We start from the raw sequence: 17,095 nt of genomic DNA on the forward strand, positions 1-17,095 counted from the left end.
GAAAAAAAGATTAAAGAAATAAACTACATATAAAAGCAATTAAATCAAAGGAAAAAACATTTAATACAATCAAACTTTTAAAAAGAAAATTAAACATTAAATACAATAAAATTATTTTAAACAGACAAAATATTTAATTAGATTAACAGAAGATACAAAACATGTAATTATGAAATTAAACACCTTAAATGAAAATATCAAACATTTAAGATGAAATATTTTACATAATTAAACATTTAAAAAATATGAAACATTTAATTAGATTAAACCTTTAAAAGACAAAATGTTTAACTAAAAATATATTTTTAAATTTAAATTTTATTTTGCACAACTATAACATACACAAAAATAAACAATAACAAATTATATGAAGTGCAGGGGGAGGCAAAAAGCCCAAAGGGCTTATTTGAAGTCTCCACCTATAGAATAGTAAAGGTACATAATAATATATGAACATGTAAGATGCAAAAGAAAAAAACGAACAAACAAAATACAAGATACTCAAAAGTTATGACATACTGATAACAAAATACATACTAACCACATTATTTAAAAAAGAAGAAAAATGGAAAGATCAAACAGAAAATGTGAGTGGTGTATATGATCATGTGTGAGTTCTATGAGGGATTGTATTGGCCATGACTCCAGAGATAAAATAACTATTAACAAAAAAATGTACACATAACTGAAATAAAAGAGAGAAACTATATCAAAACAGGAATTAAGTGATCCTTTAAACACCTTTTATAACAATTTATTGAGGAACATTTCTTTAGCAGGTGGGAAAAACTATTCCATAATGTACTACCTCTATATCGGATTGAAAATTGACCTCTGTGAGTAAGAATTTTTGGAGGATGAAGATCAGAAGAATGACGGGTAGAGTAAGAATGAACCTGTGAGTTTTCTTTGAAATACATCTTGAACTGTTCAGGAATATTCCCCTCACTTGAACGTGTCTTGTAGATAAAAACACATATTTGTCAAATATTAATGTCATATATGGTAAGAATTTTGAGCCTCTTCATTAGGGGTGCTGATGATGTACGCAACTCTGACCGGGTTGCAATCCTAACAAAACCTTTCTGGAGGACCAACGTTTTGTGAAGAATTCTAGGAAATGTGCTTGCCCAAATTAAGTTACAGTAAGAAAGATAAGGATAAATTAAACTGTAATAAAGAGTGAGGAGACAATTAGTGGTGACCAGGTAGCTAACCCTCCTTATTATACCAATAGATTTGTTTATTTTTCTATTAACCCACTCAACGTGTTCTCTCCAACTCAAAGTCTCATCAGTAACAATTCTCAAGAATTTTGTATTTGACACTTGTAGCATCTTAACAGACTCAATTGAGATCTGAGATAAGTTTTTGTTGTATGATTTTTTACCATTAAAAATAATGAAATTTGATTTTTTATGTTCAAAGATAGTTTATTTAACTTAAACCAATCAGCATAAGCAGTTAAACCAATATTAGCATTCTTAATTAAAGAACTAAAATTTGAATGAGATCAAACTAGAGTTGTGTCATCTGCAAACATTATTGGAGAAACAACATCTGAAACACTAAATAAGTCATTAATGTAAATGAGAAATAGTAAAGGTCCAAGAATGGAGCCTTGTGGAACCCCACAGAGTGACCTCACTTTGTGTGAGTAGCAACCCTGAACACAAACAAACTGTTTCCTGTTAAAAAGGTCATTTTTTAACCATTCATGCGTAGTATCATGAAAACCATATTTGTGCAGTTTGTCCAACAGAATATGATGGTCAATTGTATCAAATGCTTTTGAGAGGTCTAAAAATATACTACAAGCAAATTCATTATTATCAAGTGCAGAGGTAACTTTATCAATTAGATTAAGAAGAGCCATATACGTGGAGCGATTTCTGCGAAATCCATACTGGTGCTTATAAAGAATTGAATTAGAATCTAAATGAAAAAGAATCCTTTTATAAATAATTTTCTCTAATATTTTTGAAAAACAAGACAAAATAGATATGGGTCTATAATTATTAAAACAATGTGGATCACCTGATTTAAATAGAGGAATAACTTTGGCAACTTTTAAATCCTCTGGTACAACACCTGTTTTCAAAGACAGGGAAAAGATGTGAACAAGAGGCTGCAATACTGACTCCTTTACCTGCTTGACAAGGAATGCAGAAATGTTGTCATGACCAGCAGAAGATGTGTTTAGCTCATCTATCATATCACTTATCTCTTGAATATCACGTGGCTTAAAAGAAGAAACAATAGGAAAATCATTTGGAATGAAATCCAGTGGATTGCCTTGACAGGTATGGATTTTATTAGCTAATTCAGACCCAATATTCACAAAAAAAAAAAAATTTTTTGAACGATATCAAATAAATTATCAAAAGACTTTTCTCCAGCCAAAAAGGCAGAGGGAAGTTCTGATGTAGTATTTTCTCTCTGCAGTAGTTGATTTATCACCTTCCATGTCTTTTTAATATTTTTTGAACACTTCTGAATATTTTCACTGAAATATTTCTTTTTTGCAAATGTAATGGAATGAATATATTTATTTCTAATAGATTTATATGTACCATGGGTAAGAGGAGTAGGATTTAAAATATATCTTCTATTGAGTTTGTTCTTTTTCCTTAATAGTTTTAGTAACTCAGGGCCAGTTGTTCAAAGGTAATCTGATTGGATTTTGGTTATCGGATTGGATCAAATCTTGAATATGGGTTGTTCAAAAGGGAAAGACGGATTCTGAAATCGGATTAGATCATGTAATCCAATCCTAGTTTGAACCTGGATCAAACCTTCAGTTTGTGTTGTTCAAAGCATTTCAGTAGGATCTGGATAACTTTGATCCCAAAAAGCAGGATTATCCTGATCCCAACAGGGGGTAGGATTTCAAGGTGGATTTCAGGAAGAAAATGTAGCAAAACTGTACAATTGGTCAAATGATCAATTTGTATCATTTGTGTATATACTTTTATTTATATTTTGCACTTGATTTGTTGTTGTTTGTTGTTAGTGATAAAGTACATAAAGTAGACATAGGCTACCAATTACCCCTCTCAGTATAGTAAAGTAAAAATAAAATAAAAATGATCTTGTCCCCAAGACATAAACGGATTTCCCCAAACAGATTTGAATAACAAACAAAAATAATATATTGAGTATTTCTGCGATTCATCACTGCATATTAATTGAAAAACATTCATCAGAGATGACCCTGTCAAAAATCATTTCTAACAATTGCATCCCTCACTACACGTCCAGTCAGTCCCTCATCCTGACAGAACGCCAGAGGTTGGTCTGGTTCTTCAGTGGGCCCAGGTACATCACAAACATCATCACAGAGAGGGACATTGCGCCTGGTAACGATGTTGTGCAGGACAATACATGCAAGTATTGTGTTCCATGCTCCCTGTGGTTCCACTCACAAGTTGTTAAGGCATGCAAAGCGTCTCTTCAGAACTCCATTTTAACGCTCAATTGCACATCTTGTTTTGCAATGAGCAGTGTTGAAGCGCGCCTGCGCAGGTGTAGTTGCTGCAAAAAAAGGAGTCATCAGCCATGGTAAGAGTGGATAGGCACTGTCTCCTCATATTATGCCATCCGGTCGGTTGGTCTGGAGCTCTCTGTATAAAGCACTCTCCCGCAGGATACGTGCATCATGGACAGACCCAGGCCACTTCACAACGCAGTTTGTGATGATGAGGTCAGCATTACCCACAAGTTGGATGTTGATGCTGCGCCTCCCCTTTCGGTTGATGTACTCCCATTCCCTCTCATGAGGTTTTCAAAAATATCCACGGTGTATTTGTTAATGTATTTGTTATTTGTTGTTGCTCAGATGAGTGATCATAAAAAACAATAATATAGAAGAGGATGTTTATCTTATTTTTGTGTTTTGTCTCAAAATAAAAAGCACTTAGTGACCCCATGTTGGCTGTTTTACCTGTTCTTTACATTGCCGGTAGCCCACATTGTGTTATGTTTTCCCATTTAGAGCACTGGAAATCCGGATTTGGTAATCTCAAAAACTGTGTATCTGGGTCAGGATGATCCAATCCAATGTTGCTTTGAAAAACCGCATAAAAGTAAGACGGATTACCTGATCCTGGATAGCAAGAAATGGGATTTCCAAATCTGGATGATTTTTATCCAGATTACTTATTTTGAACAACTGGCCCTCAGCTGTAAACCAAGGCTTATTAAAGTCTTGACTGTACTTCTTGTTAGAATTGCCTACTGGAAAACAAACAAGCTAGAATGAATAACTTTCATAAAATTTTGGTATGCAAAATTTGCATTATTTTTAAAAAAATTAAATCTGCATTATTTTCTAATTAAGTGTTTAATTAGAAAATTAAATCTTAAACTTAAAATAAGAATTAAACAGAAAATACAATGAAGCATTTAAAAAGAAAATGAAACATTAAAAGGTGATAAAACATTTCAAAAGAAAAACCTTAACAAAGATTTCAAATCAAATCAAACTTTATTTATATAGCACTTTTCATCCATTTAAAATGCAACACAAAGTGCTTCACAAAATAAAAGAATACAACAACAGAGAGAATAAAAACATAATATAACCAACAATATCCCGCTTCCAGATTTTTACACACACACACACACACACACACACACACACACACACACACACACACACACACACACACACACACACACACACACACACACACACACGGTGCTGAGACACGGCAGGGCACTGAGGAACCATGTGGGGAAACACCTATGGGAGCCCTCCACACCTAGCCTAGCCGCGCTAGACAACCCACGGCAACGAATTTAATTCTCTGCCAGGGTGGGTCTAGTTACCCTCCATAAGGCTCCAGGCTGGATTCTCCTAAAACTGGCCAGACCAATCACCATGAAGTGTAGAGTCAGAAGGCGGGCGTAACGAAGTGACGACAGAGGCGTGATGATTCTGACAGAAACAACCAGTGTACAGGGTCCATCATCCGGCAAGAGTCTTGTATGTACAGTGTGGAGGAGCTATCCTGGGGGGAAGGAAGATGGCGCTCACGGCAGGTTGGCGTGTGTGCTAAGAGAACAATGTGCTGAAAACTGAGCCCCAAAGTTAGTATATGAAGCCGACTTTCCTGGTGAGCAACCTTCAAACACATGGTGCTTCTTCACCGACCAAAGTGGAGGACTCGTTGGTGTTTAAACTTTTGCTTTTGAACTGTAAACCAAATTGCACAAGAGGGGATATCCGAGCTGTCTTGAAGCAGCACCGGAGTATGATCAAAACTAAACGACGACGCGAGCAGGGAAAGAAGACAAAGAGTCCTGGTGGAAATAAGGAGAGAATGGAGAAAACAAGCGGAGACACGATGAAGGTACTCCATTCTTACACTGCCTCGGCAAATACAGAGGAAGCCGTGTCTCCTGCCTCACCTACCTCTCCCGAATTAAAGAAAAGTAAAGCCGCCCTTACGTTGGAAGAAGTGCATGAAAGTATTATTAAAACAATGAATGAATGCACAGACAACCTTCTCTCCAGAATTGATAAAAATGCTAAATCGATTAGAGATGTGGATGAAAAGTTACAGAATATATGCACTGACATTGATAACATTAAAGAAGTTGTGGAAAATGTAACACAGTGCACAACTGATCATGAAACACGTATTAAAGAACTGGAGATGAAGCTTAATGCAATGGAAAGTCATCATCGGAGATGGAATCTTCGCCTTTATGGGTTACCCGAGGAACGAGGGGAGAATCTGAAGAATAAAGTGATTGACATCTGCCGCCAGGTGGTGCCAGAGACCTTTGGCTCTCTGGAGCTGTTTGTGGACGTTTGCCAAAGGCTGGGGACTCGTGAGGAGGGGAAGACCAGACCTATCATTATCCGGTTTGTTTCCAGAGACATGGCCGAAAGAATTGGTAAAGCTGCCCCCAAATCTGAATTTCTTAAAATTAGGAAATTTCGGCTTAAAGAGGATTTGACACCAAGAGACATTGAGAACCGCAACCATTTCTGGCCACAGATAAGTGCGGCACGGCAAGGGGGGAAGAGAGCCTACTTTATTGGTGGAAGGGCCTTCATTGAGGGCAAAGAACTTACACGGTAAAATATAACTCAGGTAAACAAAGTGAAATGAAGACTTTATTGCTCAGCTGGATAAGGCAATTTTGTTTTTCTCCTTTCCCTCCTTGCTCCGTTTGATTTGAATGAAGGGAAAAAAAAAAAAAGAAAAAAAAAAAAAGGAGGGGGGGGGGGGGAGAGGCTAATGGTGCTCGGTTTTTTTTTCTTTTTTCAGCACTTAGGTTTTTGATCTTCTTTATTACTTTCGAGCTATTTTAGTTTTAATTTTTATTTGTTTTTTGAAAATAAAGGTACAACCATTGATACTAGTGATGAATTAAAACTCTTCTCATTAAATGTCAGAGGCATAAGAGATCATATTAAGAGAAAAGCTATATTTCTGTTTATTAGACGGAAAAAAGTTGATTTAATTTTCCTACAAGAGACTCACTCAACCGAAGAAGACGTTAAAATATGGAAAGCCCAGTGGGGTGATCAGTGTTACTTTAGCCATGGTACAAATCGGTCAGCAGGTGTGGCTGTTCTTTTTAACAAGTTTAATGGTAGCATAATAGAGTATTTAATAGCGGAAGATGGTCGATGGATTATTGTTGTGTTAAAAATGGGCAATTTAATAAGTATAAACTGTAATCTGTATTGTCATAACAATTTATTATTAGCCAAGATGATGATGACTTATCTTTGCTTTAAAATACAAAATCTTAAAAATAAATATCTTAATTCATGGGTAGTTATAGGAGGCGACTATAATGATGCACCAGATGAAATGCTTGACAGGATTCCAACCAGAACGACTGTGACAACAAACTTTAAGAGTACAGGATACACTGCTGACCGACTTAATGTTATAGAAGTATGGCGTTTTCTAAATCCTAATTTAAAGGAATATACCTGGAGTAACACCAGTCGGACACAATGTTCTAGAATAGATTTGTGGCTAGTGACAACTAATTGTGTGCAATATGTTAAGGAAGTCAACCATTTGTACATTCCCTTCTCAGACCATCTTGCAATCTATCTTTCTTTAGGGGGACGGAAGGAAAATTGGTATTGTAGAGGATATTGGAAAATGAATAATAACCTACTAAATGATCACATATTTTGTGAGATGGTTCAAAAAATTGCTCAATATACATTTAATAGAAAGGAATCAAATTGGGTACAAAAATGGGAGTTTTTTAAATTTAAGATAAGGGAAACGGCCATGAAACGCAGTAAAGTAATAAAGAAAAGTAAGATGATTAAAGAAGACCAAATTATGGAAGCTTTAAGCCCACTACTTAGTAAAACTAATCTGGATGAGGAGGAAACGTTACAATTAAAAGTACTGAAAGAAGAGCTTGATCAACAATATATAGAGTTAGCCAAAGGTGCTTATGTGAGATCTAGAAGCAAGTGGATAGAGCAGGGAGAGAAAAATACAAGTTATTTTTTTGCATTAGAAAAAAGGAATCAAAAAAGGAATAACATCACAACTATTAAAATTGATGGAAACGAAATACAAAATTCTGATAATATAAGACTGTATGTTGAGCAATTTTATAAAGACATTTATACATCAAGCGCTCGACCTGAGGCTTGGAATCCATTTTTTCAGTCAATTAAGGAATTTATCCCAACTGTAAGTGACCAACATAGAACTGATTGCGATCAGAGCCTCTCAAAGATGGAGATGAAAGCGGCAGTAGAGTCCTTAGCAAAAGGGAAAGCGCCTGGCAGTGATGGACTCTCTATTGAATTTTATCAACAATTTTGGGATGTACTGGAACTACCTTTATTCAACGCCTTAAACCAATGTATAGAGACAGAAGAGATGTCAAATACTATGAAACAAGGATTAATATGTTTGATACCTAAACCAGATAAAGACCCACTGTTGATGGAAAATTGGAGGCCCATCACGTTACTTAATGTAGATTATAAAATATTAGCGTCCATCTTTGCCAGGCGTCTCAAAAGAGGACTTGATGATATTATAAGTGAAAATCAAACTGGATTTATGTCCAAAAGACATATTAGCTCTAACATAAGATTAATAATGGATTTAGTTGATTATGCTGAACTTATAGACACTCAGGCTTTGATTCTTTTCTTAGATTTTTATAAAGCATTCGATACAGTTGAACATAATTATTTATTTAAAACAATTCAAGCTTTTGGCTTTGGCCCAAACTTTTTATCGGTGACGAGACTGCTTTACAAAGATATTAACAGCTGTGTTATGCTTTATCCTAGAACTACGTCAAGGTTTCGGGTCACAAGATCAGTCAGACAAGGATGCCCCCTGTCTCCCTTTTTGTTTCTTCTGGCTGTAGAACTTCTTTCCATATATATTAGAAATGACACTAATTTAAAAGGGATAACTATATTTGATAGAGAAATAAAAATTACTCAACTTGCGGATGACACTGCTATTTTTCTCGAAAATAAGATTCAGGTTGAGGGAGCGATTACTAAGATAAAGACATTTTCTGAAGTGTCCGGTTTAAAATTAAATATGTCTAAGTGCGAAATTTTATGTTTATATGAGGGTAATGACCAAGTAATTAACAATATTACTGTTAAAAAAATGGTTAAGTATCTGGGTATATTTATTTGTAAAGAGGAAAAGGAACGTCAACAACAAAATTTCATTCCCAAATTAAAGAAAACTAAAAATATATTTAATTGGTGGATACAAAGAGACATCTCAATATGGGGAAGGTCTTTACTAACAAAAGCTGAAGGTATTTCAAGGTTTGTTTATCCTGCTTTATCGTTAAATGTACAAGACAATGTTTGTAAAGATATTAACAAGTTAATCACAGATTTTGTTTGGAGAAACAAACGACACGGTGTTAAAAGAACTATACTGACAAACCCCAAAGATTCAGGGGGACTTGAACTCTTAGACTTTAGAACACTAAATTCTATGTTTAAAATTAAATGGATTAAGCAATGCATCGGAAACCCTGAATCCTTGTGGTATTTTATCCCCACTAACATTTTTAAAAAAGTGGGCGGCCTCTGCTGTCTATTGAAGTGTAATTATAAGGTATCCAAATTGCCCCTGAAATTGTGTGCATTTTATCAACAAGCCCTTTTAGCCTGGAAACTATTATACAAGCACAACTTTTCGCCCCACAAATCTATTATTTGGAATAATGAAGACATTACTAAGCGAAATAAATCCCTTTATCAATCAAAATGGGCTGAACGAGGCATACTTTTCTTACAGGATTTATTTGGCGATGATGGCCAGTTACTATCTTATGAAGTATTTATGAGAAAATTTGAATTTCCTGTCACCTCTAAAGAATTTAATTATGTCATGAAAAGTGTTCCTGAGGGACTGAAACAATTGATGAAGTCATATACTAAAGGGCAATCTCCAAAAATAACAGAGCCAATCATCATTGATGGAATAGTTTTTAACAGTCTTAAGTGTAACAACAAATTCATTAGAAATAGCATACAACTACATGATCGAACTAAACCGGCTTGTAAAGCTTACTGGAATTCTAAATATCCTAATATTAATTGGCAAAAAGCATGGTTAACCCCATTTAAATATTGCATTAATAATAAAATAAGAGAATTGCACTGGAAAATAATACACAAAATCTATGCTACCAATTTAGCAATATCTAAATTTCTAAAAGAAAAGGATCCAAAGTGCACCCTGTGCAAACAAGAAGATGAAACAATTGTACACCTGTTTTATGACTGTCAAGTTGTTAAAGAATTCTGGTCAAAAATAGAGCTAGTAATTTTCCAAAAAACCAATTACAAAATATGTTTAAAAAGCCAGGCTATTGTAACTTACTTTACCCATCAAGATAAAAGACTAGATTATCTAGTCAATTTGTATATACTGTTAGGTAAATTTTATATACATAAATGTAAATATGGTGAGTCAAAACCTTCGATTAAAGTCTTCCAATTAGATATCGACATATACGTGAATACTTTATTAAATGTATCCCACACAAAATCTGTGAAAACTCTTGAGATAATGAGAACCTTAAAGGTTATCGATGCCTAAAATGTTTATGGTTAAAAGAGAATGTTATATATATTATAATGAATTGTACCTTGGAATTAGGCATATATGCCTATTTGTTGTCTTTTTTTCTTTTTTTGTTTTTGTTGTTCCTTTTTCTTTCTTCCTTTAAACTTATTTTATTGCAAGCTTGTATGCTATGTGTATGCATTGTAATGGGAAAATGACAAGTCTATGTAAATACAATGCAATGTAAATAAAGGAAAAAAAAAAAAAAAAAAAAAAAAAAAAAACAACCAGTGTACAGTAAAGTTATCTTTCGACTCTGCTTTGGCCACAGCCCTTAAAGATTTGAAGCTAAAATTCAACTTGAAAGATAAACAAAGGACGACACTTAAGTGTTTCATTGAGAAGAAAGACGTATTTGGGACTTATGCCGACGGGATATGGCAAATCCTTAATTTTCCAGTTGGCTCCGCTGGTTGGGAAGCTAATGGGACTTAGCCACACAATCCGCCGGTGCTCTCGGAACTACGTCAGCCTATTCGTTGCGTTGATTGGTTGTATACCTACCCAATTGCTGCAGAGGGACTTGATAGACAACCTTTTAGCCCGCCTCCCTCCCTGTCGAGCTTCCCTCGACCCTTGTGCCGTCAGAAACATGGGATCTAGCATGGCTAGGCCAATCATAGATGTGTTTGTATATATCTATGAGGCCAATAATATGTGTCTGCAGCCGGATGCTGTACGAATACGACCCGCACGAATAATCCCCGCATGAATACGGCCCTACACTTCCGGTAAGTTTAGAGCACTTTTTAAAGAGAGCGCCACTTACCGAAAGCGGCACGAATACGCCCGCACGAATACGGCCCTACCGCAATTTACGTTTTACATTGGCGATTTCATTCAAAATACACTTACACTTCTCGGCTAGGCTACTCCACACCGAGAAGCGCCACAGCCCACAGAGAGCGCCGCCACAGAGACCACCCAGACGCCGATGGGCAGGGGCAGACCCCGCACGAAATGCAGAGCCGCCCCAGCCCCTCGGGCCCAGGAGGCCTCCAGGGCAACGCCCCCCCGCGGGCAGACCGGGCATACATCCCAGTGTGGAGGCTCCCCATGAGGAAACACTGAAGCTAAAAATTAAACATCGGGAAAGAAAAGGAAATTTAAAAGCCTAGAGGGAACGACTAGCAAAACAAAGGCTTGCCAAAACTGATTAACTGATTAACAGACTTTATAAGAGCAATTCACATGCGATTTGGTATAAATACATAACGTGCACATGTATAACACATGCCTGTGCTCAGCACAAGGTCATTTTTTTTATTAAAGATGTAATCCATCGGAAATTAGACGTCAACTGAGCAGCCTTGGTTGAGTACTGCGTTTTCTGAGTGTTTTTCTTGTTTTGTTGTGTCAACTGCTGCACAATCAAATGTCAATTTAAAGCATAGTTTCTGCATTTATTGTGCTAGTATTTATCAGTAATGGAGTGAAAATGAGAGGAAATGCAAATATTTACTTTGCAAGTCGATTTTGGTGTGCGCCCCTAAATTTTCTGCTTGTGATCCTAAAATTTGAAGTTAGGGGCCACTGTGCTCCTAGGAAAAAAAGTTAGTCTGGAGCCCTGTTACAGTTTTATTATTAACATTAATAAAATACATTAGTCTACATTCCACATACATACCTGCTGTTTCTCCTCCAACATCCAGAGATGAATAGTCTGACACATACACAAACATCACTACACTTTATTGTGATCACCAGGACTTCTGGATGCTGAACATCATCACTGATTACTGAGAGAATATTTCATGTTAGCTACTGTACTCAGAACCTGAATACAGATGAGCTCATTCTCTGCCTGTCAGGTAATAAACAGAAACCTTCTCAAACATCAAGCATCTGATCGAACAGGTCTGAACACAGTTGAACAATATTTATTTGCACAATGCTTAATTACAATTCAGCATTTTCTATCCTTCAGTTTCCATGAACAGCATCCAGCTGGTCCAGATGCTGAAGATGGAGCTGCTGATGTTCTGTCTGTGGAGTCTCCCAGCAGTCAGTGAGGATCTGGGTTTATTCAGATGTTCCTGGAATATAATGTTGCTTAAAAGTTATTTTTAATGCACAGTAACAGTCATAAGAACAGAACAAAGTTGTTCTACAGGTAATGAAGACAGACAATAATTCAGAAGCATACAGTCAGCGATCAAGTAAAACATTAACAATATTATGTTGTGAATATTAACTTTAACTTCTTTCAAGTCCATTTTTCTCTGAACAATAAAAAATTCACTATGAGGCCTAAGTGTGACCACTAGATCAGTGGTTCTCAACCCTCTTACATTTAATTGCACCGTCCTTAGTGGCTAAAGAACCACATAATCCCTAACAGCCACAGTACAATACCAGGGGACCAACTAGGCTAGTTCTTTAAACTATAAAGTATAAAACTTTAAACTATAAAATCTAAAGTTTTAGTGGCCAAACTCTAGTTGAGTTGACAACAATGTCCCTTGAACATCTACTGGACGAGTAGCCAAAGGTGCCAAACACTGAACATGAAATGATCAGTACTGCCTGGTTTCTCCCTGCAATAGATATCTTATTTTCAGGAAGTTATAATCTCTCCTTACCTGTAAAGACCCTACATCCTTGTCCCTGCTGCTGGCCTCTGATCCATCTCCTCCCTGACTCTGCTCTTTCTGTTATGGCAATAAACATAAAAAATGTGGTAAGAAAAATTCTGAAATAGCATTAGGAAGAGTAAAAATTGCAGTAGACTTTAACCTCAAAATCACTTTAACCCATAGATACATATTTTTTTCTCAGCCACTTATATATATTTTTTCACCTCTGCAGACCCTGCATGGTCAACATTACTGCTGGCCGCCGCCTCTGGTCCATCTCCTGCCTGACTCTGCTCTTTGTTATGGAAATAATCATTAAAAAATCTGAAAATCTAAATCCTGAGATAGAATTAGAAAGAGAAGGAGTAAAAAATAGTTGTAAATTTATACCATAGATAGCCTATTCTTTTTTCTCCTCCCTGACTCTCCTCTTTTGGGACCAAAAGACTCAAATACACGGAGAGCAATTGTGAGCACATCTTCTGCCCAGAAATGAAAGAGGACTGGGTTTATTCCAAGAATAAACTAATTAGCAGTAATGTAACAGAGGCAACCACATTTGAATTATTGTTAACTAGCTTAACATATTGATATATTGCCACGTTTTACCTTGTCATCATTTAGCTAACAAGTCTAACATTGTTTGCATCCAACAAGGTCACACAACTTACACGGTTTGTTTGGAAAGAACTGTGTAAAGTTTTTTGCTTCTTGCTGGCTCTGGCTGGTTTGCTAAACATTACTCCAGACACACGTTCAGCACTGCTCAGCACAGCAGCACGTCTCCTGTGGAACACCTGCGTTAGCATGCGCTCATGGTGCATTCAAAGACGGCTCGGGAAAACACGTTACTGGATGCTAATAACGGGTTTAGCTGTTGTAACGGCTGAAAAAAGTGCGGGGGACAGAGGGGACAGATGTGGAAAGTGCGGGGGACATGTCCCACGCGTACCCCGCGTCCGTTACGGCTATGATCAGCTCGTCATCAGGCTTCTGCAGAGGCTTGATGACGAGCTGATCATTTGAGTCAGGTGTGTTGGAGCAGGGAAGCATCTAAAACATGCAGGACATGGGGTCCTGAGGAACAGGGTTGAGAACCACTAGACTAGATAAACGTAAAACTATTTAAATCCCCGTTTAACCGCGATAGAACTGCCAGAGAACGGTCAGAGAACCGCTATAGAATCGTTAGATTTCTAAAAGTCTTGCCAACATCAGGCTGCTCCCGGCGGCTACAGTGAGGCTGACCGTCCGGTCATAGCCGTCTAACCTGGAGCCTCACATCTCCGAAAGCGTTATAGTAAATTTTTAAACAGGCTTTATCTGGATATTTTGTCTTGTTTAGATATAGATAGATAGACAGACAGACAGGCTGACAGATAGATAGATACTTTATTAATCCCGAGGGTAATTGAAGACAATTCCTTTTATTCTGAAATGTTACCCACATCTAATCTAAATTTATTATCATCAAAATCACTTGGTTCTTGGGGACTCATTTTAAAAATGGACAAAAATAAACTAAATTAGCTCAAAGCATATTCTATTAAAAAAAAAAAATCAAAATTCTGGTTTCTGCAGCACAGTGGACTAGTGGTTAGAACTTTCGCCTTGCAGCAAGAAGATCTCCGGTTCAAATCCCAGCCTTCCTGAGATCTTTCTGCATGGAGTTTGCATGTTCTCCCTGTGCATGCGTGGGTTTTCTCCGGGTACTCCGGCTTCCTCCCACAGTCCAAAAACATGCTGAGGTTAATTTACTACTATAACTTGCCCGTAGGTGTGAATGTGAATGTGAGTGTGATTGTTTGTCTGTATATGTAGCCCTGAGACAGACTGGTGACCTGTCCAGGGTGTCCCCTGCCTTCGCCTGAGTCAGCTGGGATAGGCTCCAGCACCCCTCGCGACCCTAGTGAGGATAAAGCGGTGTATAGAGAATGGATGGATGGATGATTTCTGCAGCACAACCATGAAGCCACTGCTACTTTCGTTTAAACCAACAGTCACGTGAAAAACATTAAGGGACTTTTTGACCGAACTGGGCTGAACAACCTGTGACCTGGAGTGACTATATTTTCTGGTATCGGTCACTTGGAGCTGAGGACGCCTCTTCGATGGAGATAAAGCATCGTCATCCAATCGTGACTTCATCACGATTATGACATCATCATCATCATCATCGACTGGTTATTTTGTTTGTATTTGTAGTTATTTTGATACCTACTTTATTTTTTGGCAAGTTTACAGTTCTTTTACTTAATTAGAAAATATATTTGATTTGCTGTGTCAGTTCACAAATACTATCACATCAGTTCCTAATTGAACTTGTTTGCGTGTAAACCCTTGCATATTAACGAGCTGCCTCCAACAAATACGCACTCTAAAGAACAAATGGCAGATCTGCACAGTTTGCTTCTCATCTCTCTTTTAGTTCCGTCGCACTGCTTTTCCCAGGTACAGCAGAAGATGGCAGCAAAGCTCTGACGATGTTGTGGCAGCAGCATGAACTTCACATGACTGTTGCGTTCTTTCATCAGGAAGGACACAAATAAGGGCCAAAACTTTTTTTCTTTGAATGAATTCTGATTTGCGTCTTCATCTTTCAGCATCGGCAATAATCAGAGGACAAACACTGAAATATTCAGTCAACTTAACTCCATCACAACACTGAAGATACAAAGAAGAACATTTGGAAACGTTTTATTCTTCATGTATGCTATTTTACATCTTAAATATAATCTAATTTTAATTTCAGGAAATTAAATAAATAAAAAGAATAAGTTAAACTACACATTACATGTTGGAGACTGTTATTTTAACAAGCAGAGTAAAGGCAGAATTTCCAAAGGTATTTTCTCTGTATAAAATAAAGCAAACCTTTAAAAGCTCTTTTATTAATTATTGGGAACACAGTCTTATATATGCTGAAGTATATACAGCCTGTAGACAAACTGCACTTTAAACAACAAGACTTCACATAATGTTAACATACTATTTAATCAAAGTTTAAGGACTATACCAATTTAAAATCTGTTCCAAACAACAGGTTTGGGAAATGTATATGTATATATATATATATATATATATATATATATATATATATATATATATATATATATATATATATAGCTGTGATGTTAGCCATAACACATTATCTCAAAACATTAACATTTATTCAGACATGGATCATTCCAGAATTAGAGGACATTTTACTCATCAAACTTCAAATAATCATGGAACGAATTACTAAAACATGCAGTTGTTGTGTCAATGTACTGGTCCTGAGACCAAATCTAAAAAAGACTGGGAGGAAAGAATTTTTGAAAATATTTTTTAAAATGTCAAATAAGTCTGGAGTTCCCCTAAAATGTCATTTTTCTTTTGTCCCACAATGATTATCTGACAAAGTTTAATCATTTTTTTTGTGTGCATTTATTCTTACTGTTTAACTCTACAAAAGGGGTGTCAACACTTTATGATATTAATGCTTATTTTAGTCTTGCAGCCAAATAGTTTAATATTTAGTGCAGGTGTGTGACCATCACCAGCCCTCCCTGAAAGCTAAGCTGATATTCTTTATTAGAATTCCCTATTATGAGCCAGGGAGGGCAGTGCTACACCTGTGCAGGAAAACAAAGGGTGGACAGGATGAAACAGGACGAACAGGGATAGGAACTAACAAACTTTGTAGCTAGTCAGCTTTGATTGAATGTCTCATTCTATCTCATGCAACCCTGTTATGCATATTATCAGGATAAGACATTCTTTTGACTGTTTTCCATCAGTAAGTTTGTTCTCTTGGTCAGCAGTAACAGCTAGATAAATATCTAGCTTCTACTGCTGAGAAAAATCTAACATTAGCATGGATTAGCAACCCTGTTACTGTGATTAGAGCAGGGTTAGCAAACAACACATAAAACATGGAATAAAAATTGTACCATTGATGTGTAAGCTGAGAAAATCAAGACTTTGATAGTTTATTACCTATTATTGATGAATATGGAGCAGAACATTGTAAAAGAGAAGGTTTATTTTTAAAAAATTTTGAAGCCTAAATGCAGGGACGGCTGGTATAAATGAGCTAAAAGGGCTAAGCCCTCCCAAGCAAACACAAAAGATGGGAAAATTATTTTTTAAATAACTTACAACAGATTGTATTAAGTTTAGGTGAAACCAAAGGTAGTAACAGCACCAATCAGTCAAAAGAAAAACATAGAATATCTCAAAATGTTTTGTTTTTTTACAGCCCCAGCAGATGCCGTCCGCTTTCATTCATTTCGTTCTTGTAAGTGATTGACAGGTGTCATGTCACGCCCCCCTGATTTACTGATCATTTGGGGTAACTTCAGTGAGCCTACAGGCCGCTGACTTTTAACCAATAATAGCGAGTTAACACAGTGGTGC

This window comes from Acanthochromis polyacanthus, chromosome 1 (assembly GCF_021347895.1).
Source record: "Acanthochromis polyacanthus isolate Apoly-LR-REF ecotype Palm Island chromosome 1, KAUST_Apoly_ChrSc, whole genome shotgun sequence".
Lineage (NCBI taxonomy): Eukaryota > Metazoa > Chordata > Actinopteri > Pomacentridae > Acanthochromis > Acanthochromis polyacanthus.